The sequence below is a fragment of the Citrus sinensis genome, chromosome 5 (genome assembly GCF_022201045.2).
Source record: "Citrus sinensis cultivar Valencia sweet orange chromosome 5, DVS_A1.0, whole genome shotgun sequence".
Taxonomy (NCBI): domain Eukaryota; kingdom Viridiplantae; phylum Streptophyta; class Magnoliopsida; order Sapindales; family Rutaceae; genus Citrus; species Citrus sinensis.
Genome location: NC_068560.1, coordinates 10,843,209 through 10,868,785, shown reverse-complemented (window position 1 = coordinate 10,868,785; position 25,577 = coordinate 10,843,209). Strand labels below are relative to the sequence as shown.

The 25,577-nt window shown below is 38.0% G+C and overlaps 1 protein-coding gene across 1 annotated transcript in view; it reads left to right on the top strand.

Moving 5' to 3' along the window:
• LOC102611443 (acylsugar acyltransferase 3-like) overlaps positions 1-25,577 on the top strand; it is an 85,233-nt gene that overhangs the window by 24,230 nt on the left and 35,426 nt on the right. The gene's annotated exons all lie outside the window — the stretch shown is intronic.

The window sequence follows — 25,577 nt, the reverse complement described above, 5'->3', positions numbered from 1 at the left end:
ATCTAATCACTCTATCAATTTGTATATTCTAATGTTCAATATGAAATTCTATAGGTTGGCCGAACATTCCCTTAAAATTAATTAAATTTTACCGAAAGAGAATTATCATGTGTGTCTAGCTTTGTATTGCTTTCTGGCGGTCAAGTTGGAAACTCTCCACTCAAATTAACGTGTTAGAGATTAACATACTCCTAGTGATGTTGATGGAAGAGGAATTTGGAAAATATGCCAACATCTTGTGACCAGGCAATGAGATATGTAGAAGTTATATAATTAGAATTTTGGAGGCAAAAGAATGTGGCTCTGTTATTACGTATATTTGGTTATTTCCACACGTGATCTGTTTTGAATGGCTCAAGTTATATTGAGATTTGGAAATGATAGTTTGAAAATGTGAGATCTTCAATTGATATAAGATAATCCAGGGTAGATGAGGAGATATTACAAGTAAATTGATGGAAAGAGACGTATCAAACTTAAAGGGAGATATTATATTTTGCTAAGCACTAAAGCATATTATTATACCCTTAAGGTAATTATGGTCAAATCTTGCAGATGCAGTAACTCATTGGCCTGAAAAAATAATTAATCCATTAACTTGTAACAATCAAAGGGAGCTATAAAGGGTTCAGCTCTTAGAAACTCTTGCAGAACCAGGCAGATGTTCAAGGCCAAAACGAACATAATCATGAGAACTCAACAGTGTTAGGAGAAATACCTATGTGTAGTATATGATCGTTTACACTAATGGCAAAACAGTTCAAAGACATCGCGTCTACTGATCAGCTAGTAAAGTAATTATACTATTACAAGGGAAGGTTCAAAGGATAACACCTACCTATCATGTGCTAGGTATCAATCCAATAAACTCGATCATTACAAGTCAAAAATAGTTTTGATGTCAAAATTTAGCGGTTTTCCTATTTTTATTGCCAATTTTCATTCATGTGGGGGATTGTTGAAAAAATAGCATAACATGCTATTTTGAGGGCACATTTTGAGTGGGTCCCACTTAACGAAAGTGGAAAATATTGTGAGATTCGGATTCTACTCCGTTCATACTTCAAAAGCATAATCTTATTTTCTCAAAATGGTGCTTGGGTGAATGAGAAATTGTCTCTCAAAGTTCACCTTTGAAGTTGAGAATTTGAAAGGAAATGAGGCTTATCCCACATGGGAAAAAGAAGCCTGGGAATTAGTGTTTAAATATAAACACTTAACCATGCATGAGTAAGAATTATAAGGATAGAGGCTCTCTCCACACGCGCATGCGCAGGGGGGGTGCAAATCCAAGACCGATTTGGTGATGCTAACTGGATATCATATGTAAAAGATTCAAAATCTACTAGCGGCTATGTGTTTACACTAGCAGGTGCAGCTGTATCATGGAGATCTTCTAAACAGATAGTAATTGCTAGATTTACAATGGAATCTGAATTCATTGCATTAGATAAATGTGGTGAAGAAGCAGAATGGCTACGCAATTTTTTAGAAGGTATTCCAAAATGGCCAAAGCCTGTGCCTACGATTTGTATACATTGTGATAGTCAATCAGCTATCGGTAGGGCACAAAGCAATATGTATAATGGTAAGTCTAGACACATACGTCGTAGACATAATACCATTAGACAACTTATTTCTACTGGAGTTATTTCTATTGACTATGTAAGGTCAAAGGATAACATAGCGGATCCGCTAACCAAAGGGTTAAATAGAGAGCTAGTAGAAAAATCATCGAGGGGGATGAGATTAAAACCTATAGATTGATTAGTCAATAACGAAGGAAAACCTAACCTAGTAGACTGGAGATCCCAAGATCTAGGTTCAATTGGACAACCTATTTGTTAAAGACTAAAGATGGATCACTGTGGGGGTCATTCTCTTAAGAGGATTACCTCATTGACCATTCCTATGATGAAACAGTGATGCCCGTGGGGAATAAGGTTGAGCTAGGCTCTTAATGATTCTTATGCGTCGAAAATTCGAGTGGAGTAATGCGGGTTACTCTTAATTAAGATATCACCTATGTGAGAGAGAAGTGGGGCCGCTTCAAAGGGAGCTATAAAGGGTTCAGCTCTTAGAAACTCTTGCAGAACCAGGCAGATGTTCAAGGCCAAAACGAACATAATCATGAGAACTCAACAGTGTTAGGAGAAATACCTATGTGTAGTATATGATCGTTTACACTAATGGCAAAACAGTTCAAAGACATCGCGTCTACTGATCAGCTAGTAAAGTAATTATACTATTACAAGGGAAGGTTCAAAGGATAACACCTACCTATCATGTGCTAGGTATCAATCCAATAAACTCGATCATTACAAGTCAAAAATAGTTTTGATGTCAAAATTTAGCGGTTTTCCTATTTTTATTGCCAATTTTCATTCATGTGGGGGATTGTTGAAAAAATAGCATAACATGCTATTTTGAGGGCACATTTTGAGTGGGTCCCACTTAACGAAAGTGGAAAATATTGTGAGATTCGGATTCTACTCCGTTCATACTTCAAAAGCATAATCTTATTTTCTCAAAATGGTGCTTGGGTGAATGAGAAATTGTCTCTCAAAGTTCACCTTTGAAGTTGAGAATTTGAAAGGAAATGAGGCTTATCCCACATGGGAAAAAGAAGCCTGGGAATTAGTGTTTAAATATAAACACTTAACCATGCATGAGTAAGAATTATAAGGATAGAGGCTCTCTCCACACGCGCATGCGCAGGGGGGGTGCAAATCCAAGACCGATTTGGTGATGCTAACTGGATATCATATGTAAAAGATTCAAAATCTACTAGCGGCTATGTGTTTACACTAGCAGGTGCAGCTGTATCATGGAGATCTTCTAAACAGATAGTAATTGCTAGATTTACAATGGAATCTGAATTCATTGCATTAGATAAATGTGGTGAAGAAGCAGAATGGCTACGCAATTTTTTAGAAGGTATTCCAAAATGGCCAAAGCCTGTGCCTACGATTTGTATACATTGTGATAGTCAATCAGCTATCGGTAGGGCACAAAGCAATATGTATAATGGTAAGTCTAGACACATACGTCGTAGACATAATACCATTAGACAACTTATTTCTACTGGAGTTATTTCTATTGACTATGTAAGGTCAAAGGATAACATAGCGGATCCGCTAACCAAAGGGTTAAATAGAGAGCTAGTAGAAAAATCATCGAGGGGGATGAGATTAAAACCTATAGATTGATTAGTCAATAACGAAGGAAAACCTAACCTAGTAGACTGGAGATCCCAAGATCTAGGTTCAATTGGACAACCTATTTGTTAAAGACTAAAGATGGATCACTGTGGGGGTCATTCTCTTAAGAGGATTACCTCATTGACCATTCCTATGATGAAACAGTGATGCCCGTGGGGAATAAGGTTGAGCTAGGCTCTTAATGATTCTTATGCGTCGAAAATTCGAGTGGAGTAATGCGGGTTACTCTTAATTAAGATATCACCTATGTGAGAGAGAAGTGGGGCCGCTTCAAAGGGAGCTATAAAGGGTTCAGCTCTTAGAAACTCTTGCAGAACCAGGCAGATGTTCAAGGCCAAAACGAACATAATCATGAGAACTCAACAGTGTTAGGAGAAATACCTATGTGTAGTATATGATCGTTTACACTAATGGCAAAACAGTTCAAAGACATCGCGTCTACTGATCAGCTAGTAAAGTAATTATACTATTACAAGGGAAGGTTCAAAGGATAACACCTACCTATCATGTGCTAGGTATCAATCCAATAAACTCGATCATTACAAGTCAAAAATAGTTTTGATGTCAAAATTTAGCGGTTTTCCTATTTTTATTGCCAATTTTCATTCATGTGGGGGATTGTTGAAAAAATAGCATAACATGCTATTTTGAGGGCACATTTTGAGTGGGTCCCACTTAACGAAAGTGGAAAATATTGTGAGATTCGGATTCTACTCCGTTCATACTTCAAAAGCATAATCTTATTTTCTCAAAATGGTGCTTGGGTGAATGAGAAATTGTCTCTCAAAGTTCACCTTTGAAGTTGAGAATTTGAAAGGAAATGAGGCTTATCCCACATGGGAAAAAGAAGCCTGGGAATTAGTGTTTAAATATAAACACTTAACCATGCATGAGTAAGAATTATAAGGATAGAGGCTCTCTCCACACGCGCATGCGCAGGGGGGGTGCAAATCCAAGACCGATTTGGTGATGCTAACTGGATATCATATGTAAAAGATTCAAAATCTACTAGCGGCTATGTGTTTACACTAGCAGGTGCAGCTGTATCATGGAGATCTTCTAAACAGATAGTAATTGCTAGATTTACAATGGAATCTGAATTCATTGCATTAGATAAATGTGGTGAAGAAGCAGAATGGCTACGCAATTTTTTAGAAGGTATTCCAAAATGGCCAAAGCCTGTGCCTACGATTTGTATACATTGTGATAGTCAATCAGCTATCGGTAGGGCACAAAGCAATATGTATAATGGTAAGTCTAGACACATACGTCGTAGACATAATACCATTAGACAACTTATTTCTACTGGAGTTATTTCTATTGACTATGTAAGGTCAAAGGATAACATAGCGGATCCGCTAACCAAAGGGTTAAATAGAGAGCTAGTAGAAAAATCATCGAGGGGGATGAGATTAAAACCTATAGATTGATTAGTCAATAACGAAGGAAAACCTAACCTAGTAGACTGGAGATCCCAAGATCTAGGTTCAATTGGACAACCTATTTGTTAAAGACTAAAGATGGATCACTGTGGGGGTCATTCTCTTAAGAGGATTACCTCATTGACCATTCCTATGATGAAACAGTGATGCCCGTGGGGAATAAGGTTGAGCTAGGCTCTTAATGATTCTTATGCGTCGAAAATTCGAGTGGAGTAATGCGGGTTACTCTTAATTAAGATATCACCTATGTGAGAGAGAAGTGGGGCCGCTTCAAAGGGAGCTATAAAGGGTTCAGCTCTTAGAAACTCTTGCAGAACCAGGCAGATGTTCAAGGCCAAAACGAACATAATCATGAGAACTCAACAGTGTTAGGAGAAATACCTATGTGTAGTATATGATCGTTTACACTAATGGCAAAACAGTTCAAAGACATCGCGTCTACTGATCAGCTAGTAAAGTAATTATACTATTACAAGGGAAGGTTCAAAGGATAACACCTACCTATCATGTGCTAGGTATCAATCCAATAAACTCGATCATTACAAGTCAAAAATAGTTTTGATGTCAAAATTTAGCGGTTTTCCTATTTTTATTGCCAATTTTCATTCATGTGGGGGATTGTTGAAAAAATAGCATAACATGCTATTTTGAGGGCACATTTTGAGTGGGTCCCACTTAACGAAAGTGGAAAATATTGTGAGATTCGGATTCTACTCCGTTCATACTTCAAAAGCATAATCTTATTTTCTCAAAATGGTGCTTGGGTGAATGAGAAATTGTCTCTCAAAGTTCACCTTTGAAGTTGAGAATTTGAAAGGAAATGAGGCTTATCCCACATGGGAAAAAGAAGCCTGGGAATTAGTGTTTAAATATAAACACTTAACCATGCATGAGTAAGAATTATAAGGATAGAGGCTCTCTCCACACGCGCATGCGCAGGGGGGGTGCAAATCCAAGACCGATTTGGTGATGCTAACTGGATATCATATGTAAAAGATTCAAAATCTACTAGCGGCTATGTGTTTACACTAGCAGGTGCAGCTGTATCATGGAGATCTTCTAAACAGATAGTAATTGCTAGATTTACAATGGAATCTGAATTCATTGCATTAGATAAATGTGGTGAAGAAGCAGAATGGCTACGCAATTTTTTAGAAGGTATTCCAAAATGGCCAAAGCCTGTGCCTACGATTTGTATACATTGTGATAGTCAATCAGCTATCGGTAGGGCACAAAGCAATATGTATAATGGTAAGTCTAGACACATACGTCGTAGACATAATACCATTAGACAACTTATTTCTACTGGAGTTATTTCTATTGACTATGTAAGGTCAAAGGATAACATAGCGGATCCGCTAACCAAAGGGTTAAATAGAGAGCTAGTAGAAAAATCATCGAGGGGGATGAGATTAAAACCTATAGATTGATTAGTCAATAACGAAGGAAAACCTAGTAGACTGGAGATCCCAAGATCTAGGTTCAATTGGACAACCTATTTGTTAAAGACTAAAGATGGATCACTGTGGGGGTCATTCTCTTAAGAGGATTACCTCATTGACCATTCCTATGATGAAACAGTGATGCCCGTGGGGAATAAGGTTGAGCTAGGCTCTTAATGATTCTTATGCGTCGAAAATTCGAGTGGAGTAATGCGGGTTACTCTTAATTAAGATATCACCTATGTGAGAGAGAAGTGGGGCCGCTTCAAAGGGAGCTATAAAGGGTTCAGCTCTTAGAAACTCTTGCAGAACCAGGCAGATGTTCAAGGCCAAAACGAACATAATCATGAGAACTCAACAGTGTTAGGAGAAATACCTATGTGTAGTATATGATCGTTTACACTAATGGCAAAACAGTTCAAAGACATCGCGTCTACTGATCAGCTAGTAAAGTAATTATACTATTACAAGGGAAGGTTCAAAGGATAACACCTACCTATCATGTGCTAGGTATCAATCCAATAAACTCGATCATTACAAGTCAAAAATAGTTTTGATGTCAAAATTTAGCGGTTTTCCTATTTTTATTGCCAATTTTCATTCATGTGGGGGATTGTTGAAAAAATAGCATAACATGCTATTTTGAGGGCACATTTTGAGTGGGTCCCACTTAACGAAAGTGGAAAATATTGTGAGATTCGGATTCTACTCCGTTCATACTTCAAAAGCATAATCTTATTTTCTCAAAATGGTGCTTGGGTGAATGAGAAATTGTCTCTCAAAGTTCACCTTTGAAGTTGAGAATTTGAAAGGAAATGAGGCTTATCCCACATGGGAAAAAGAAGCCTGGGAATTAGTGTTTAAATATAAACACTTAACCATGCATGAGTAAGAATTATAAGGATAGAGGCTCTCTCCACACGCGCATGCGCAGGGGGGGTGCAAATCCAAGACCGATTTGGTGATGCTAACTGGATATCATATGTAAAAGATTCAAAATCTACTAGCGGCTATGTGTTTACACTAGCAGGTGCAGCTGTATCATGGAGATCTTCTAAACAGATAGTAATTGCTAGATTTACAATGGAATCTGAATTCATTGCATTAGATAAATGTGGTGAAGAAGCAGAATGGCTACGCAATTTTTTAGAAGGTATTCCAAAATGGCCAAAGCCTGTGCCTACGATTTGTATACATTGTGATAGTCAATCAGCTATCGGTAGGGCACAAAGCAATATGTATAATGGTAAGTCTAGACACATACGTCGTAGACATAATACCATTAGACAACTTATTTCTACTGGAGTTATTTCTATTGACTATGTAAGGTCAAAGGATAACATAGCGGATCCGCTAACCAAAGGGTTAAATAGAGAGCTAGTAGAAAAATCATCGAGGGGGATGAGATTAAAACCTATAGATTGATTAGTCAATAACGAAGGAAAACCTAACCTAGTAGACTGGAGATCCCAAGATCTAGGTTCAATTGGACAACCTATTTGTTAAAGACTAAAGATGGATCACTGTGGGGGTCATTCTCTTAAGAGGATTACCTCATTGACCATTCCTATGATGAAACAGTGATGCCCGTGGGGAATAAGGTTGAGCTAGGCTCTTAATGATTCTTATGCGTCGAAAATTCGAGTGGAGTAATGCGGGTTACTCTTAATTAAGATATCACCTATGTGAGAGAGAAGTGGGGCCGCTTCAAAGGGAGCTATAAAGGGTTCAGCTCTTAGAAACTCTTGCAGAACCAGGCAGATGTTCAAGGCCAAAACGAACATAATCATGAGAACTCAACAGTGTTAGGAGAAATACCTATGTGTAGTATATGATCGTTTACACTAATGGCAAAACAGTTCAAAGACATCGCGTCTACTGATCAGCTAGTAAAGTAATTATACTATTACAAGGGAAGGTTCAAAGGATAACACCTACCTATCATGTGCTAGGTATCAATCCAATAAACTCGATCATTACAAGTCAAAAATAGTTTTGATGTCAAAATTTAGCGGTTTTCCTATTTTTATTGCCAATTTTCATTCATGTGGGGGATTGTTGAAAAAATAGCATAACATGCTATTTTGAGGGCACATTTTGAGTGGGTCCCACTTAACGAAAGTGGAAAATATTGTGAGATTCGGATTCTACTCCGTTCATACTTCAAAAGCATAATCTTATTTTCTCAAAATGGTGCTTGGGTGAATGAGAAATTGTCTCTCAAAGTTCACCTTTGAAGTTGAGAATTTGAAAGGAAATGAGGCTTATCCCACATGGGAAAAAGAAGCCTGGGAATTAGTGTTTAAATATAAACACTTAACCATGCATGAGTAAGAATTATAAGGATAGAGGCTCTCTCCACACGCGCATGCGCAGGGGGGGTGCAAATCCAAGACCGATTTGGTGATGCTAACTGGATATCATATGTAAAAGATTCAAAATCTACTAGCGGCTATGTGTTTACACTAGCAGGTGCAGCTGTATCATGGAGATCTTCTAAACAGATAGTAATTGCTAGATTTACAATGGAATCTGAATTCATTGCATTAGATAAATGTGGTGAAGAAGCAGAATGGCTACGCAATTTTTTAGAAGGTATTCCAAAATGGCCAAAGCCTGTGCCTACGATTTGTATACATTGTGATAGTCAATCAGCTATCGGTAGGGCACAAAGCAATATGTATAATGGTAAGTCTAGACACATACGTCGTAGACATAATACCATTAGACAACTTATTTCTACTGGAGTTATTTCTATTGACTATGTAAGGTCAAAGGATAACATAGCGGATCCGCTAACCAAAGGGTTAAATAGAGAGCTAGTAGAAAAATCATCGAGGGGGATGAGATTAAAACCTATAGATTGATTAGTCAATAACGAAGGAAAACCTAACCTAGTAGACTGGAGATCCCAAGATCTAGGTTCAATTGGACAACCTATTTGTTAAAGACTAAAGATGGATCACTGTGGGGGTCATTCTCTTAAGAGGATTACCTCATTGACCATTCCTATGATGAAACAGTGATGCCCGTGGGGAATAAGGTTGAGCTAGGCTCTTAATGATTCTTATGCGTCGAAAATTCGAGTGGAGTAATGCGGGTTACTCTTAATTAAGATATCACCTATGTGAGAGAGAAGTGGGGCCGCTTCAAAGGGAGCTATAAAGGGTTCAGCTCTTAGAAACTCTTGCAGAACCAGGCAGATGTTCAAGGCCAAAACGAACATAATCATGAGAACTCAACAGTGTTAGGAGAAATACCTATGTGTAGTATATGATCGTTTACACTAATGGCAAAACAGTTCAAAGACATCGCGTCTACTGATCAGCTAGTAAAGTAATTATACTATTACAAGGGAAGGTTCAAAGGATAACACCTACCTATCATGTGCTAGGTATCAATCCAATAAACTCGATCATTACAAGTCAAAAATAGTTTTGATGTCAAAATTTAGCGGTTTTCCTATTTTTATTGCCAATTTTCATTCATGTGGGGGATTGTTGAAAAAATAGCATAACATGCTATTTTGAGGGCACATTTTGAGTGGGTCCCACTTAACGAAAGTGGAAAATATTGTGAGATTCGGATTCTACTCCGTTCATACTTCAAAAGCATAATCTTATTTTCTCAAAATGGTGCTTGGGTGAATGAGAAATTGTCTCTCAAAGTTCACCTTTGAAGTTGAGAATTTGAAAGGAAATGAGGCTTATCCCACATGGGAAAAAGAAGCCTGGGAATTAGTGTTTAAATATAAACACTTAACCATGCATGAGTAAGAATTATAAGGATAGAGGCTCTCTCCACACGCGCATGCGCAGGGGGGGTGCAAATCCAAGACCGATTTGGTGATGCTAACTGGATATCATATGTAAAAGATTCAAAATCTACTAGCGGCTATGTGTTTACACTAGCAGGTGCAGCTGTATCATGGAGATCTTCTAAACAGATAGTAATTGCTAGATTTACAATGGAATCTGAATTCATTGCATTAGATAAATGTGGTGAAGAAGCAGAATGGCTACGCAATTTTTTAGAAGGTATTCCAAAATGGCCAAAGCCTGTGCCTACGATTTGTATACATTGTGATAGTCAATCAGCTATCGGTAGGGCACAAAGCAATATGTATAATGGTAAGTCTAGACACATACGTCGTAGACATAATACCATTAGACAACTTATTTCTACTGGAGTTATTTCTATTGACTATGTAAGGTCAAAGGATAACATAGCGGATCCGCTAACCAAAGGGTTAAATAGAGAGCTAGTAGAAAAATCATCGAGGGGGATGAGATTAAAACCTATAGATTGATTAGTCAATAACGAAGGAAAACCTAACCTAGTAGACTGGAGATCCCAAGATCTAGGTTCAATTGGACAACCTATTTGTTAAAGACTAAAGATGGATCACTGTGGGGGTCATTCTCTTAAGAGGATTACCTCATTGACCATTCCTATGATGAAACAGTGATGCCCGTGGGGAATAAGGTTGAGCTAGGCTCTTAATGATTCTTATGCGTCGAAAATTCGAGTGGAGTAATGCGGGTTACTCTTAATTAAGATATCACCTATGTGAGAGAGAAGTGGGGCCGCTTCAAAGGGAGCTATAAAGGGTTCAGCTCTTAGAAACTCTTGCAGAACCAGGCAGATGTTCAAGGCCAAAACGAACATAATCATGAGAACTCAACAGTGTTAGGAGAAATACCTATGTGTAGTATATGATCGTTTACACTAATGGCAAAACAGTTCAAAGACATCGCGTCTACTGATCAGCTAGTAAAGTAATTATACTATTACAAGGGAAGGTTCAAAGGATAACACCTACCTATCATGTGCTAGGTATCAATCCAATAAACTCGATCATTACAAGTCAAAAATAGTTTTGATGTCAAAATTTAGCGGTTTTCCTATTTTTATTGCCAATTTTCATTCATGTGGGGGATTGTTGAAAAAATAGCATAACATGCTATTTTGAGGGCACATTTTGAGTGGGTCCCACTTAACGAAAGTGGAAAATATTGTGAGATTCGGATTCTACTCCGTTCATACTTCAAAAGCATAATCTTATTTTCTCAAAATGGTGCTTGGGTGAATGAGAAATTGTCTCTCAAAGTTCACCTTTGAAGTTGAGAATTTGAAAGGAAATGAGGCTTATCCCACATGGGAAAAAGAAGCCTGGGAATTAGTGTTTAAATATAAACACTTAACCATGCATGAGTAAGAATTATAAGGATAGAGGCTCTCTCCACACGCGCATGCGCAGGGGGGGTGCAAATCCAAGACCGATTTGGTGATGCTAACTGGATATCATATGTAAAAGATTCAAAATCTACTAGCGGCTATGTGTTTACACTAGCAGGTGCAGCTGTATCATGGAGATCTTCTAAACAGATAGTAATTGCTAGATTTACAATGGAATCTGAATTCATTGCATTAGATAAATGTGGTGAAGAAGCAGAATGGCTACGCAATTTTTTAGAAGGTATTCCAAAATGGCCAAAGCCTGTGCCTACGATTTGTATACATTGTGATAGTCAATCAGCTATCGGTAGGGCACAAAGCAATATGTATAATGGTAAGTCTAGACACATACGTCGTAGACATAATACCATTAGACAACTTATTTCTACTGGAGTTATTTCTATTGACTATGTAAGGTCAAAGGATAACATAGCGGATCCGCTAACCAAAGGGTTAAATAGAGAGCTAGTAGAAAAATCATCGAGGGGGATGAGATTAAAACCTATAGATTGATTAGTCAATAACGAAGGAAAACCTAACCTAGTAGACTGGAGATCCCAAGATCTAGGTTCAATTGGACAACCTATTTGTTAAAGACTAAAGATGGATCACTGTGGGGGTCATTCTCTTAAGAGGATTACCTCATTGACCATTCCTATGATGAAACAGTGATGCCCGTGGGGAATAAGGTTGAGCTAGGCTCTTAATGATTCTTATGCGTCGAAAATTCGAGTGGAGTAATGCGGGTTACTCTTAATTAAGATATCACCTATGTGAGAGAGAAGTGGGGCCGCTTCAAAGGGAGCTATAAAGGGTTCAGCTCTTAGAAACTCTTGCAGAACCAGGCAGATGTTCAAGGCCAAAACGAACATAATCATGAGAACTCAACAGTGTTAGGAGAAATACCTATGTGTAGTATATGATCGTTTACACTAATGGCAAAACAGTTCAAAGACATCGCGTCTACTGATCAGCTAGTAAAGTAATTATACTATTACAAGGGAAGGTTCAAAGGATAACACCTACCTATCATGTGCTAGGTATCAATCCAATAAACTCGATCATTACAAGTCAAAAATAGTTTTGATGTCAAAATTTAGCGGTTTTCCTATTTTTATTGCCAATTTTCATTCATGTGGGGGATTGTTGAAAAAATAGCATAACATGCTATTTTGAGGGCACATTTTGAGTGGGTCCCACTTAACGAAAGTGGAAAATATTGTGAGATTCGGATTCTACTCCGTTCATACTTCAAAAGCATAATCTTATTTTCTCAAAATGGTGCTTGGGTGAATGAGAAATTGTCTCTCAAAGTTCACCTTTGAAGTTGAGAATTTGAAAGGAAATGAGGCTTATCCCACATGGGAAAAAGAAGCCTGGGAATTAGTGTTTAAATATAAACACTTAACCATGCATGAGTAAGAATTATAAGGATAGAGGCTCTCTCCACACGCGCATGCGCAGGGGGGGTGCAAATCCAAGACCGATTTGGTGATGCTAACTGGATATCATATGTAAAAGATTCAAAATCTACTAGCGGCTATGTGTTTACACTAGCAGGTGCAGCTGTATCATGGAGATCTTCTAAACAGATAGTAATTGCTAGATTTACAATGGAATCTGAATTCATTGCATTAGATAAATGTGGTGAAGAAGCAGAATGGCTACGCAATTTTTTAGAAGGTATTCCAAAATGGCCAAAGCCTGTGCCTACGATTTGTATACATTGTGATAGTCAATCAGCTATCGGTAGGGCACAAAGCAATATGTATAATGGTAAGTCTAGACACATACGTCGTAGACATAATACCATTAGACAACTTATTTCTACTGGAGTTATTTCTATTGACTATGTAAGGTCAAAGGATAACATAGCGGATCCGCTAACCAAAGGGTTAAATAGAGAGCTAGTAGAAAAATCATCGAGGGGGATGAGATTAAAACCTATAGATTGATTAGTCAATAACGAAGGAAAACCTAACCTAGTAGACTGGAGATCCCAAGATCTAGGTTCAATTGGACAACCTATTTGTTAAAGACTAAAGATGGATCACTGTGGGGGTCATTCTCTTAAGAGGATTACCTCATTGACCATTCCTATGATGAAACAGTGATGCCCGTGGGGAATAAGGTTGAGCTAGGCTCTTAATGATTCTTATGCGTCGAAAATTCGAGTGGAGTAATGCGGGTTACTCTTAATTAAGATATCACCTATGTGAGAGAGAAGTGGGGCCGCTTCAAAGGGAGCTATAAAGGGTTCAGCTCTTAGAAACTCTTGCAGAACCAGGCAGATGTTCAAGGCCAAAACGAACATAATCATGAGAACTCAACAGTGTTAGGAGAAATACCTATGTGTAGTATATGATCGTTTACACTAATGGCAAAACAGTTCAAAGACATCGCGTCTACTGATCAGCTAGTAAAGTAATTATACTATTACAAGGGAAGGTTCAAAGGATAACACCTACCTATCATGTGCTAGGTATCAATCCAATAAACTCGATCATTACAAGTCAAAAATAGTTTTGATGTCAAAATTTAGCGGTTTTCCTATTTTTATTGCCAATTTTCATTCATGTGGGGGATTGTTGAAAAAATAGCATAACATGCTATTTTGAGGGCACATTTTGAGTGGGTCCCACTTAACGAAAGTGGAAAATATTGTGAGATTCGGATTCTACTCCGTTCATACTTCAAAAGCATAATCTTATTTTCTCAAAATGGTGCTTGGGTGAATGAGAAATTGTCTCTCAAAGTTCACCTTTGAAGTTGAGAATTTGAAAGGAAATGAGGCTTATCCCACATGGGAAAAAGAAGCCTGGGAATTAGTGTTTAAATATAAACACTTAACCATGCATGAGTAAGAATTATAAGGATAGAGGCTCTCTCCACACGCGCATGCGCAGGGGGGGTGCAAATCCAAGACCGATTTGGTGATGCTAACTGGATATCATATGTAAAAGATTCAAAATCTACTAGCGGCTATGTGTTTACACTAGCAGGTGCAGCTGTATCATGGAGATCTTCTAAACAGATAGTAATTGCTAGATTTACAATGGAATCTGAATTCATTGCATTAGATAAATGTGGTGAAGAAGCAGAATGGCTACGCAATTTTTTAGAAGGTATTCCAAAATGGCCAAAGCCTGTGCCTACGATTTGTATACATTGTGATAGTCAATCAGCTATCGGTAGGGCACAAAGCAATATGTATAATGGTAAGTCTAGACACATACGTCGTAGACATAATACCATTAGACAACTTATTTCTACTGGAGTTATTTCTATTGACTATGTAAGGTCAAAGGATAACATAGCGGATCCGCTAACCAAAGGGTTAAATAGAGAGCTAGTAGAAAAATCATCGAGGGGGATGAGATTAAAACCTATAGATTGATTAGTCAATAACGAAGGAAAACCTAACCTAGTAGACTGGAGATCCCAAGATCTAGGTTCAATTGGACAACCTATTTGTTAAAGACTAAAGATGGATCACTGTGGGGGTCATTCTCTTAAGAGGATTACCTCATTGACCATTCCTATGATGAAACAGTGATGCCCGTGGGGAATAAGGTTGAGCTAGGCTCTTAATGATTCTTATGCGTCGAAAATTCGAGTGGAGTAATGCGGGTTACTCTTAATTAAGATATCACCTATGTGAGAGAGAAGTGGGGCCGCTTCAAAGGGAGCTATAAAGGGTTCAGCTCTTAGAAACTCTTGCAGAACCAGGCAGATGTTCAAGGCCAAAACGAACATAATCATGAGAACTCAACAGTGTTAGGAGAAATACCTATGTGTAGTATATGATCGTTTACACTAATGGCAAAACAGTTCAAAGACATCGCGTCTACTGATCAGCTAGTAAAGTAATTATACTATTACAAGGGAAGGTTCAAAGGATAACACCTACCTATCATGTGCTAGGTATCAATCCAATAAACTCGATCATTACAAGTCAAAAATAGTTTTGATGTCAAAATTTAGCGGTTTTCCTATTTTTATTGCCAATTTTCATTCATGTGGGGGATTGTTGAAAAAATAGCATAACATGCTATTTTGAGGGCACATTTTGAGTGGGTCCCACTTAACGAAAGTGGAAAATATTGTGAGATTCGGATTCTACTCCGTTCATACTTCAAAAGCATAATCTTATTTTCTCAAAATGGTGCTTGGGTGAATGAGAAATTGTCTCTCAAAGTTCACCTTTGAAGTTGAGAATTTGAAAGGAAATGAGGCTTATCCCACATGGGAAAAAGAAGCCTGGGAATTAGTGTTTAAATATAAACACTTAACCATGCATGAGTAAGAATTATAAGGATAGAGGCTCTCTCCACACGCGCATGCGCAGGGGGGGTGCAAATCCAAGACCGATTTGGTGATGCTAACTGGATATCATATGTAAAAGATTCAAAATCTACTAGCGGCTATGTGTTTACACTAGCAGGTGCAGCTGTATCATGGAGATCTTCTAAACAGATAGTAATTGCTAGATTTACAATGGAATCTGAATTCATTGCATTAGATAAATGTGGTGAAGAAGCAGAATGGCTACGCAATTTTTTAGAAGGTATTCCAAAATGACCAAAGCCTGTGCCTACGATTTGTATACATTGTGATAGTCAATCAGCTATCGGTAGGGCACAAAGCAATATGTATAATGGTAAGTCTAGACACATACGTCGTAGACATAATACCATTAGACAACTTATTTCTACTGGAGTTATTTCTATTGACTATGTAAGGTCAAAGGATAACATAGCGGATCCGCTAACCAAAGGGTTAAATAGAGAGCTAGTAGAAAAATCATCGAGGGGGATGAGATTAAAACCTATAGATTGATTAGTCAATAACGAAGGAAAACCTAACCTAGTAGACTGGAGATCCCAAGATCTAGGTTCAATTGGACAACCTATTTGTTAAAGACTAAAGATGGATCACTGTGGGGGTCATTCTCTTAAGAGGATTACCTCATTGACCATTCCTATGATGAAACAGTGATGCCCGTGGGGAATAAGGTTGAGCTAGGCTCTTAATGATTCTTATGCGTCGAAAATTCGAGTGGAGTAATGCGGGTTACTCTTAATTAAGATATCACCTATGTGAGAGAGAAGTGGGGCCGCTTCAAAGGGAGCTATAAAGGGTTCAGCTCTTAGAAACTCTTGCAGAACCAGGCAGATGTTCAAGGCCAAAACGAACATAATCATGAGAACTCAACAGTGTTAGGAGAAATACCTATGTGTAGTATATGATCGTTTACACTAATGGCAAAACAGTTCAAAGACATCGCGTCTACTGATCAGCTAGTAAAGTAATTATACTATTACAAGGGAAGGTTCAAAGGATAACACCTACCTATCATGTGCTAGGTATCAATCCAATAAACTCGATCATTACAAGTCAAAAATAGTTTTGATGTCAAAATTTAGCGGTTTTCCTATTTTTATTGCCAATTTTCATTCATGTGGGGGATTGTTGAAAAAATAGCATAACATGCTATTTTGAGGGCACATTTTGAGTGGGTCCCACTTAACGAAAGTGGAAAATATTGTGAGATTCGGATTCTACTCCGTTCATACTTCAAAAGCATAATCTTATTTTCTCAAAATGGTGCTTGGGTGAATGAGAAATTGTCTCTCAAAGTTCACCTTTGAAGTTGAGAATTTGAAAGGAAATGAGGCTTATCCCACATGGGAAAAAGAAGCCTGGGAATTAGTGTTTAAATATAAACACTTAACCATGCATGAGTAAGAATTATAAGGATAGAGGCTCTCTCCACACGCGCATGCGCAGGGGGGGTGCAAATCCAAGACCGATTTGGTGATGCTAACTGGATATCATATGTAAAAGATTCAAAATCTACTAGCGGCTATGTGTTTACACTAGCAGGTGCAGCTGTATCATGGAGATCTTCTAAACAGATAGTAATTGCTAGATTTACAATGGAATCTGAATTCATTGCATTAGATAAATGTGGTGAAGAAGCAGAATGGCTACGCAATTTTTTAGAAGGTATTCCAAAATGGCCAAAGCCTGTGCCTACGATTTGTATACATTGTGATAGTCAATCAGCTATCGGTAGGGCACAAAGCAATATGTATAATGGTAAGTCTAGACACATACGTCGTAGACATAATACCATTAGACAACTTATTTCTACTGGAGTTATTTCTATTGACTATGTAAGGTCAAAGGATAACATAGCGGATCCGCTAACCAAAGGGTTAAATAGAGAGCTAGTAGAAAAATCATCGAGGGGGATGAGATTAAAACCTATAGATTGATTAGTCAATAACGAAGGAAAACCTAACCTAGTAGACTGGAGATCCCAAGATCTAGGTTCAATTGGACAACCTATTTGTTAAAGACTAAAGATGGATCACTGTGGGGGTCATTCTCTTAAGAGGATTACCTCATTGACCATTCCTATGATGAAACAGTGATGCCCGTGGGGAATAAGGTTGAGCTAGGCTCTTAATGATTCTTATGCGTCGAAAATTCGAGTGGAGTAATGCGGGTTACTCTTAATTAAGATATCACCTATGTGAGAGAGAAGTGGGGCCGCTTCAAAGGGAGCTATAAAGGGTTCAGCTCTTAGAAACTCTTGCAGAACCAGGCAGATGTTCAAGGCCAAAACGAACATAATCATGAGAACTCAACAGTGTTAGGAGAAATACCTATGTGTAGTATATGATCGTTTACACTAATGGCAAAACAGTTCAAAGACATCGCGTCTACTGATCAGCTAGTAAAGTAATTATACTATTACAAGGGAAGGTTCAAAGGATAACACCTACCTATCATGTGCTAGGTATCAATCCAATAAACTCGATCATTACAAGTCAAAAATAGTTTTGATGTCAAAATTTAGCGGTTTTCCTATTTTTATTGCCAATTTTCATTCATGTGGGGGATTGTTGAAAAAATAGCATAACATGCTATTTTGAGGGCACATTTTGAGTGGGTCCCACTTAACGAAAGTGGAAAATATTGTGAGATTCGGATTCTACTCCGTTCATACTTCAAAAGCATAATCTTATTTTCTCAAAATGGTGCTTGGGTGAATGAGAAATTGTCTCTCAAAGTTCACCTTTGAAGTTGAGAATTTGAAAGGAAATGAGGCTTATCCCACATGGGAAAAAGAAGCCTGGGAATTAGTGTTTAAATATAAACACTTAACCATGCATGAGTAAGAATTATAAGGATAGAGGCTCTCTCCACACGCGCATGCGCAGGGGGGGTGCAAATCCAAGACCGATTTGGTGATGCTAACTGGATATCATATGTAAAAGATTCAAAATCTACTAGCGGCTATGTGTTTACACTAGCAGGTGCAGCTGTATCATGGAGATCTTCTAAACAGATAGTAATTGCTAGATTTACAATGGAATCTGAATTCATTGCATTAGATAAATGTGGTGAAGAAGCAGAATGGCTACGCAATTTTTTAGAAGGTATTCCAAAATGGCCAAAGCCTGTGCCTACGATTTGTATACATTGTGATAGTCAATCAGCTATCGGTAGGGCACAAAGCAATATGTATAATGGTAAGTCTAGACACATACGTCGTAGACATAATACCATTAGACAACTTATTTCTACTGGAGTTATTTCTATTGACTATGTAAGGTCAAAGGATAACATAGCGGATCCGCTAACCAAAGGGTTAAATAGAGAGCTAGTAGAAAAATCATCGAGGGGGATGAGATTAAAACCTATAGATTGATTAGTCAATAACGAAGGAAAACCTAACCTAGTAGACTGGAGATCCCAAGATCTAGGTTCAATTGGACAACCTATTTGTTAAAGACTAAAGATGGATCACTGTGGGGGTCATTCTCTTAAGAGGATTACCTCATTGACCATTCCTATGATGAAACAGTGATGCCCGTGGGGAATAAGGTTGAGCTAGGCTCTTAATGATTCTTATGCGTCGAAAATTCGAGTGGAGTAATGCGGGTTACTCTTAATTAAGATATCACCTATGTGAGAGAGAAGTGGGGCCGCTTCAAAGGGAGCTATAAAGGGTTCAGCTCTTAGAAACTCTTGCAGAACCAGGCAGATGTTCAAGGCCAAAACGAACATAATCATGAGAACTCAACAGTGTTAGGAGAAATACCTATGTGTAGTATATGATCGTTTACACTAATGGCAAAACAGTTCAAAGACATCGCGTCTACTGATCAGCTAGTAAAGTAATTATACTATTACAAGGGAAGGTTCAAAGGATAACACCTACCTATCATGTGCTAGGTATCAATCCAATAAACTCGATCATTACAAGTCAAAAATAGTTTTGATGTCAAAATTTAGCGGTTTTCCTATTTTTATTGCCAATTTTCATTCATGTGGGGGATTGTTGAAAAAATAGCATAACATGCTATTTTGAGGGCACATTTTGAGTGGGTCCCACTTAACGAAAGTGGAAAATATTGTGAGATTCGGATTCTACTCCGTTCATACTTCAAAAGCATAATCTTATTTTCTCAAAATGGTGCTTGGGTGAATGAGAAATTGTCTCTCAAAGTTCACCTTTGAAGTTGAGAATTTGAAAGGAAATGAGGCTTATCCCACATGGGAAAAAGAAGCCTGGGAATTAGTGTTTAAATATAAACACTTAACCATGCATGAGTAAGAATTATAAGGATAGAGGCTCTCTCCACACGCGCATGCGCAGGGGGGGTGCAAATCCAAGACCGATTTGGTGATGCTAACTGGATATCATATGTAAAAGATTCAAAATCTACTAGCGGCTATGTGTTTACACTAGCAGGTGCAGCTGTATCATGGAGATCTTCTAAACAGATAGTAATTGCTAGATTTACAATGGAATCTGAATTCATTGCATTAGATAAATGTGGTGAAGAAGCAGAATGGCTACGCAATTTTTTAGAAGGTATTCCAAAATGGCCAAAGCCTGTGCCTACGATTTGTATACATTGTGATAGTCAATCAGCTATCGGTAGGGCACAAAGCAATATGTATAATGGTAAGTCTAGACACATACGTCGTAGACATAATACCATTAGACAACTTATTTCTACTGGAGTTATTTCTATTGACTATGTAAGGTCAAAGGATAACATAGCGGATCCGCTAACCAAAGGGTTAAATAGAGAGCTAGTAGAAAAATCATCGAGGGGGATGAGATTAAAACCTATAGATTGATTAGTCAATAACGAAGGAAAACCTAACCTAGTAGACTGGAGATCCCAAGATCTAGGTTCAATTGGACAACCTATTTGTTAAAGACTAAAGATGGATCACTGTGGGGGTCATTCTCTTAAGAGGATTACCTCATTGACCATTCCTATGATGAAACAGTGATGCCCGTGGGGAATAAGGTTGAGCTAGGCTCTTAATGATTCTTATGCGTCGAAAATTCGAGTGGAGTAATGCGGGTTACTCTTAATTAAGATATCACCTATGTGAGAGAGAAGTGGGGCCGCTTCAAAGGGAGCTATAAAGGGTTCAGCTCTTAGAAACTCTTGCAGAACCAGGCAGATGTTCAAGGCCAAAACGAACATAATCATGAGAACTCAACAGTGTTAGGAGAAATACCTATGTGTAGTATATGATCGTTTACACTAATGGCAAAACAGTTCAAAGACATCGCGTCTACTGATCAGCTAGTAAAGTAATTATACTATTACAAGGGAAGGTTCAAAGGATAACACCTACCTATCATGTGCTAGGTATCAATCCAATAAACTCGATCATTACAAGTCAAAAATAGTTTTGATGTCAAAATTTAGCGGTTTTCCTATTTTTATTGCCAATTTTCATTCATGTGGGGGATTGTTGAAAAAATAGCATAACATGCTATTTTGAGGGCACATTTTGAGTGGGTCCCACTTAACGAAAGTGGAAAATATTGTGAGATTCGGATTCTACTCCGTTCATACTTCAAAAGCATAATCTTATTTTCTCAAAATGGTGCTTGGGTGAATGAGAAATTGTCTCTCAAAGTTCACCTTTGAAGTTGAGAATTTGAAAGGAAATGAGGCTTATCCCACATGGGAAAAAGAAGCCTGGGAATTAGTGTTTAAATATAAACACTTAACCATGCATGAGTAAGAATTATAAGGATAGAGGCTCTCTCCACACGCGCATGCGCAGGGGGGGTGCAAATCCAAGACCGATTTGGTGATGCTAACTGGATATCATATGTAAAAGATTCAAAATCTACTAGCGGCTATGTGTTTACACTAGCAGGTGCAGCTGTATCATGGAGATCTTCTAAACAGATAGTAATTGCTAGATTTACAATGGAATCTGAATTCATTGCATTAGATAAATGTGGTGAAGAAGCAGAATGGCTACGCAATTTTTTAGAAGGTATTCCAAAATGGCCAAAGCCTGTGCCTACGATTTGTATACATTGTGATAGTCAATCAGCTATCGGTAGGGCACAAAGCAATATGTATAATGGTAAGTCTAGACACATACGTCGTAGACATAATACCATTAGACAACTTATTTCTACTGGAGTTATTTCTATTGACTATGTAAGGTCAAAGGATAACATAGCGGATCCGCTAACCAAAGGGTTAAATAGAGAGCTAGTAGAAAAATCATCGAGGGGGATGAGATTAAAACCTATAGATTGATTAGTCAATAACGAAGGAAAACCTAACCTAGTAGACTGGAGATCCCAAGATCTAGGTTCAATTGGACAACCTATTTGTTAAAGACTAAAGATGGATCACTGTGGGGGTCATTCTCTTAAGAGGATTACCTCATTGACCATTCCTATGATGAAACAGTGATGCCCGTGGGGAATAAGGTTGAGCTAGGCTCTTAATGATTCTTATGCGTCGAAAATTCGAGTGGAGTAATGCGGGTTACTCTTAATTAAGATATCACCTATGTGAGAGAGAAGTGGGGCCGCTTCAAAGGGAGCTATAAAGGGTTCAGCTCTTAGAAACTCTTGCAGAACCAGGCAGATGTTCAAGGCCAAAACGAACATAATCATGAGAACTCAACAGTGTTAGGAGAAATACCTATGTGTAGTATATGATCGTTTACACTAATGGCAAAACAGTTCAAAGACATCGCGTCTACTGATCAGCTAGTAAAGTAATTATACTATTACAAGGGAAGGTTCAAAGGATAACACCTACCTATCATGTGCTAGGTATCAATCCAATAAACTCGATCATTACAAGTCAAAAATAGTTTTGATGTCAAAATTTAGCGGTTTTCCTATTTTTATTGCCAATTTACATTCATGTGGGGGATTGTTGAAAAAATAGCATAACATGCTATTTTGAGGGCACATTTTGAGTGGGTCCCACTTAACGAAAGTGGAAAATATTGTGAGATTCGGATTCTACTCCGTTCATACTTCAAAAGCATAATCTTATTTTCTCAAAATGGTGCTTGGGTGAATGAGAAATTGTCTCTCAAAGTTCACCTTTGAAGTTGAGAATTTGAAAGGAAATGAGGCTTATCCCACATGGGAAAAAGAAGCCTGGGAATTAGTGTTTAAATATAAACACTTAACCATGCATGAGTAAGAATTATAAGGATAGAGGCTCTCTCCACACGCGCATGCGCAGGGGGGGTGCAAATCCAAGACCGATTTGGTGATGCTAACTGGATATCATATGTAAAAGATTCAAAATCTACTAGCGGCTATGTGTTTACACTAGCAGGTGCAGCTGTATCATGGAGATCTTCTAAACAGATAGTAATTGCTAGATTTACAATGGAATCTGAATTCATTGCATTAGATAAATGTGGTGAAGAAGCAGAATGGCTACGCAATTTTTTAGAAGGTATTCCAAAATGGCCAAAGCCTGTGCCTACGATTTGTATACATTGTGATAGTCAATCAGCTATCGGTAGGGCACAAAGCAATATGTATAATGGTAAGTCTAGACACATACGTCGTAGACATAATACCATTAGACAACTTATTTCTACTGGAGTTATTTCTATTGACTATGTAAGGTCAAAGGATAACATAGCGGATCCGCTAACCAAAGGGTTAAATAGAGAGCTAGTAGAAAAATCATCGAGGGGGATGAGATTAAAACCTATAGATTGATTAGTCAATAACGAAGGAAAACCTAACCTAGTAGACTGGAGATCCCAAGATCTAGGTTCAATTGGACAACCTATTTGTTAAAGACTAAAGATGGATCACTGTGGGGGTCATTCTCTTAAGAGGATTACCTCATTGACCATTCCTATGATGAAACAGTGATGCCCGTGGGGAATAAGGTTGAGCTAGGCTCTTAATGATTCTTATGCGTCGAAAATTCGAGTGGAGTAATGCGGGTTACTCTTAATTAAGATATCACCTATGTGAGAGAGAAGTGGGGCCGCTTCAAAGGGAGCTATAAAGGGTTCAGCTCTTAGAAACTCTTGCAGAACCAGGCAGATGTTCAAGGCCAAAACGAACATAATCATGAGAACTCAACAGTGTTAGGAGAAATACCTATGTGTAGTATATGATCGTTTACACTAATGGCAAAACAGTTCAAAGACATCGCGTCTACTGATCAGCTAGTAAAGTAATTATACTATTACAAGGGAAGGTTCAAAGGATAACACCTACCTATCATGTGCTAGGTATCAATCCAATAAACTCGATCATTACAAGTCAAAAATAGTTTTGATGTCAAAATTTAGCGGTTTTCCTATTTTTATTGCCAATTTTCATTCATGTGGGGGATTGTTGAAAAAATAGCATAACATGCTATTTTGAGGGCACATTTTGAGTGGGTCCCACTTAACGAAAGTGGAAAATATTGTGAGATTCGGATTCTACTCCGTTCATACTTCAAAAGCATAATCTTATTTTCTCAAAATGGTGCTTGGGTGAATGAGAAATTGTCTCTCAAAGTTCACCTTTGAAGTTGAGAATTTGAAAGGAAATGAGGCTTATCCCACATGGGAAAAAGAAGCCTGGGAATTAGTGTTTAAATATAAACACTTAACCATGCATGAGTAAGAATTATAAGGATAGAGGCTCTCTCCACACGCGCATGCGCAGGGGGGGTGCAAATCCAAGACCGATTTGGTGATGCTAACTGGATATCATATGTAAAAGATTCAAAATCTACTAGCGGCTATGTGTTTACACTAGCAGGTGCAGCTGTATCATGGAGATCTTCTAAACAGATAGTAATTGCTAGATTTACAATGGAATCTGAATTCATTGCATTAGATAAATGTGGTGAAGAAGCAGAATGGCTACGCAATTTTTTAGAAGGTATTCCAAAATGGCCAAAGCCTGTGCCTACGATTTGTATACATTGTGATAGTCAATCAGCTATCGGTAGGGCACAAAGCAATATGTATAATGGTAAGTCTAGACACATACGTCGTAGACATAATACCATTAGACAACTTATTTCTACTGGAGTTATTTCTATTGACTATGTAAGGTCAAAGGATAACATAGCGGATCCGCTAACCAAAGGGTTAAATAGAGAGCTAGTAGAAAAATCATCGAGGGGGATGAGATTAAAACCTATAGATTGATTAGTCAATAACGAAGGAAAACCTAACCTAGTAGACTGGAGATCCCAAGATCTAGGTTCAATTGGACAACCTATTTGTTAAAGACTAAAGATGGATCACTGTGGGGGTCATTCTCTTAAGAGGATTACCTCATTGACCATTCCTATGATGAAACAGTGATGCCCGTGGGGAATAAGGTTGAGCTAGGCTCTTAATGATTCTTATGCGTCGAAAATTCGAGTGGAGTAATGCGGGTTACTCTTAATTAAGATATCACCTATGTGAGAGAGAAGTGGGGCCGCTTCAAAGGGAGCTATAAAGGGTTCAGCTCTTAGAAACTCTTGCAGAACCAGGCAGATGTTCAAGGCCAAAACGAACATAATCATGAGAACTCAACAGTGTTAGGAGAAATACCTATGTGTAGTATATGATCGTTTACACTAATGGCAAAACAGTTCAAAGACATCGCGTCTACTGATCAGCTAGTAAAGTAATTATACTATTACAAGGGAAGGTTCAAAGGATAACACCTACCTATCATGTGCTAGGTATCAATCCAATAAACTCGATCATTACAAGTCAAAAATAGTTTTGATGTCAAAATTTAGCGGTTTTCCTATTTTTATTGCCAATTTTCATTCATGTGGGGGATTGTTGAAAAAATAGCATAACATGCTATTTTGAGGGCACATTTTGAGTGGGTCCCACTTAACGAAAGTGGAAAATATTGTGAGATTCGGATTCTACTCCGTTCATACTTCAAA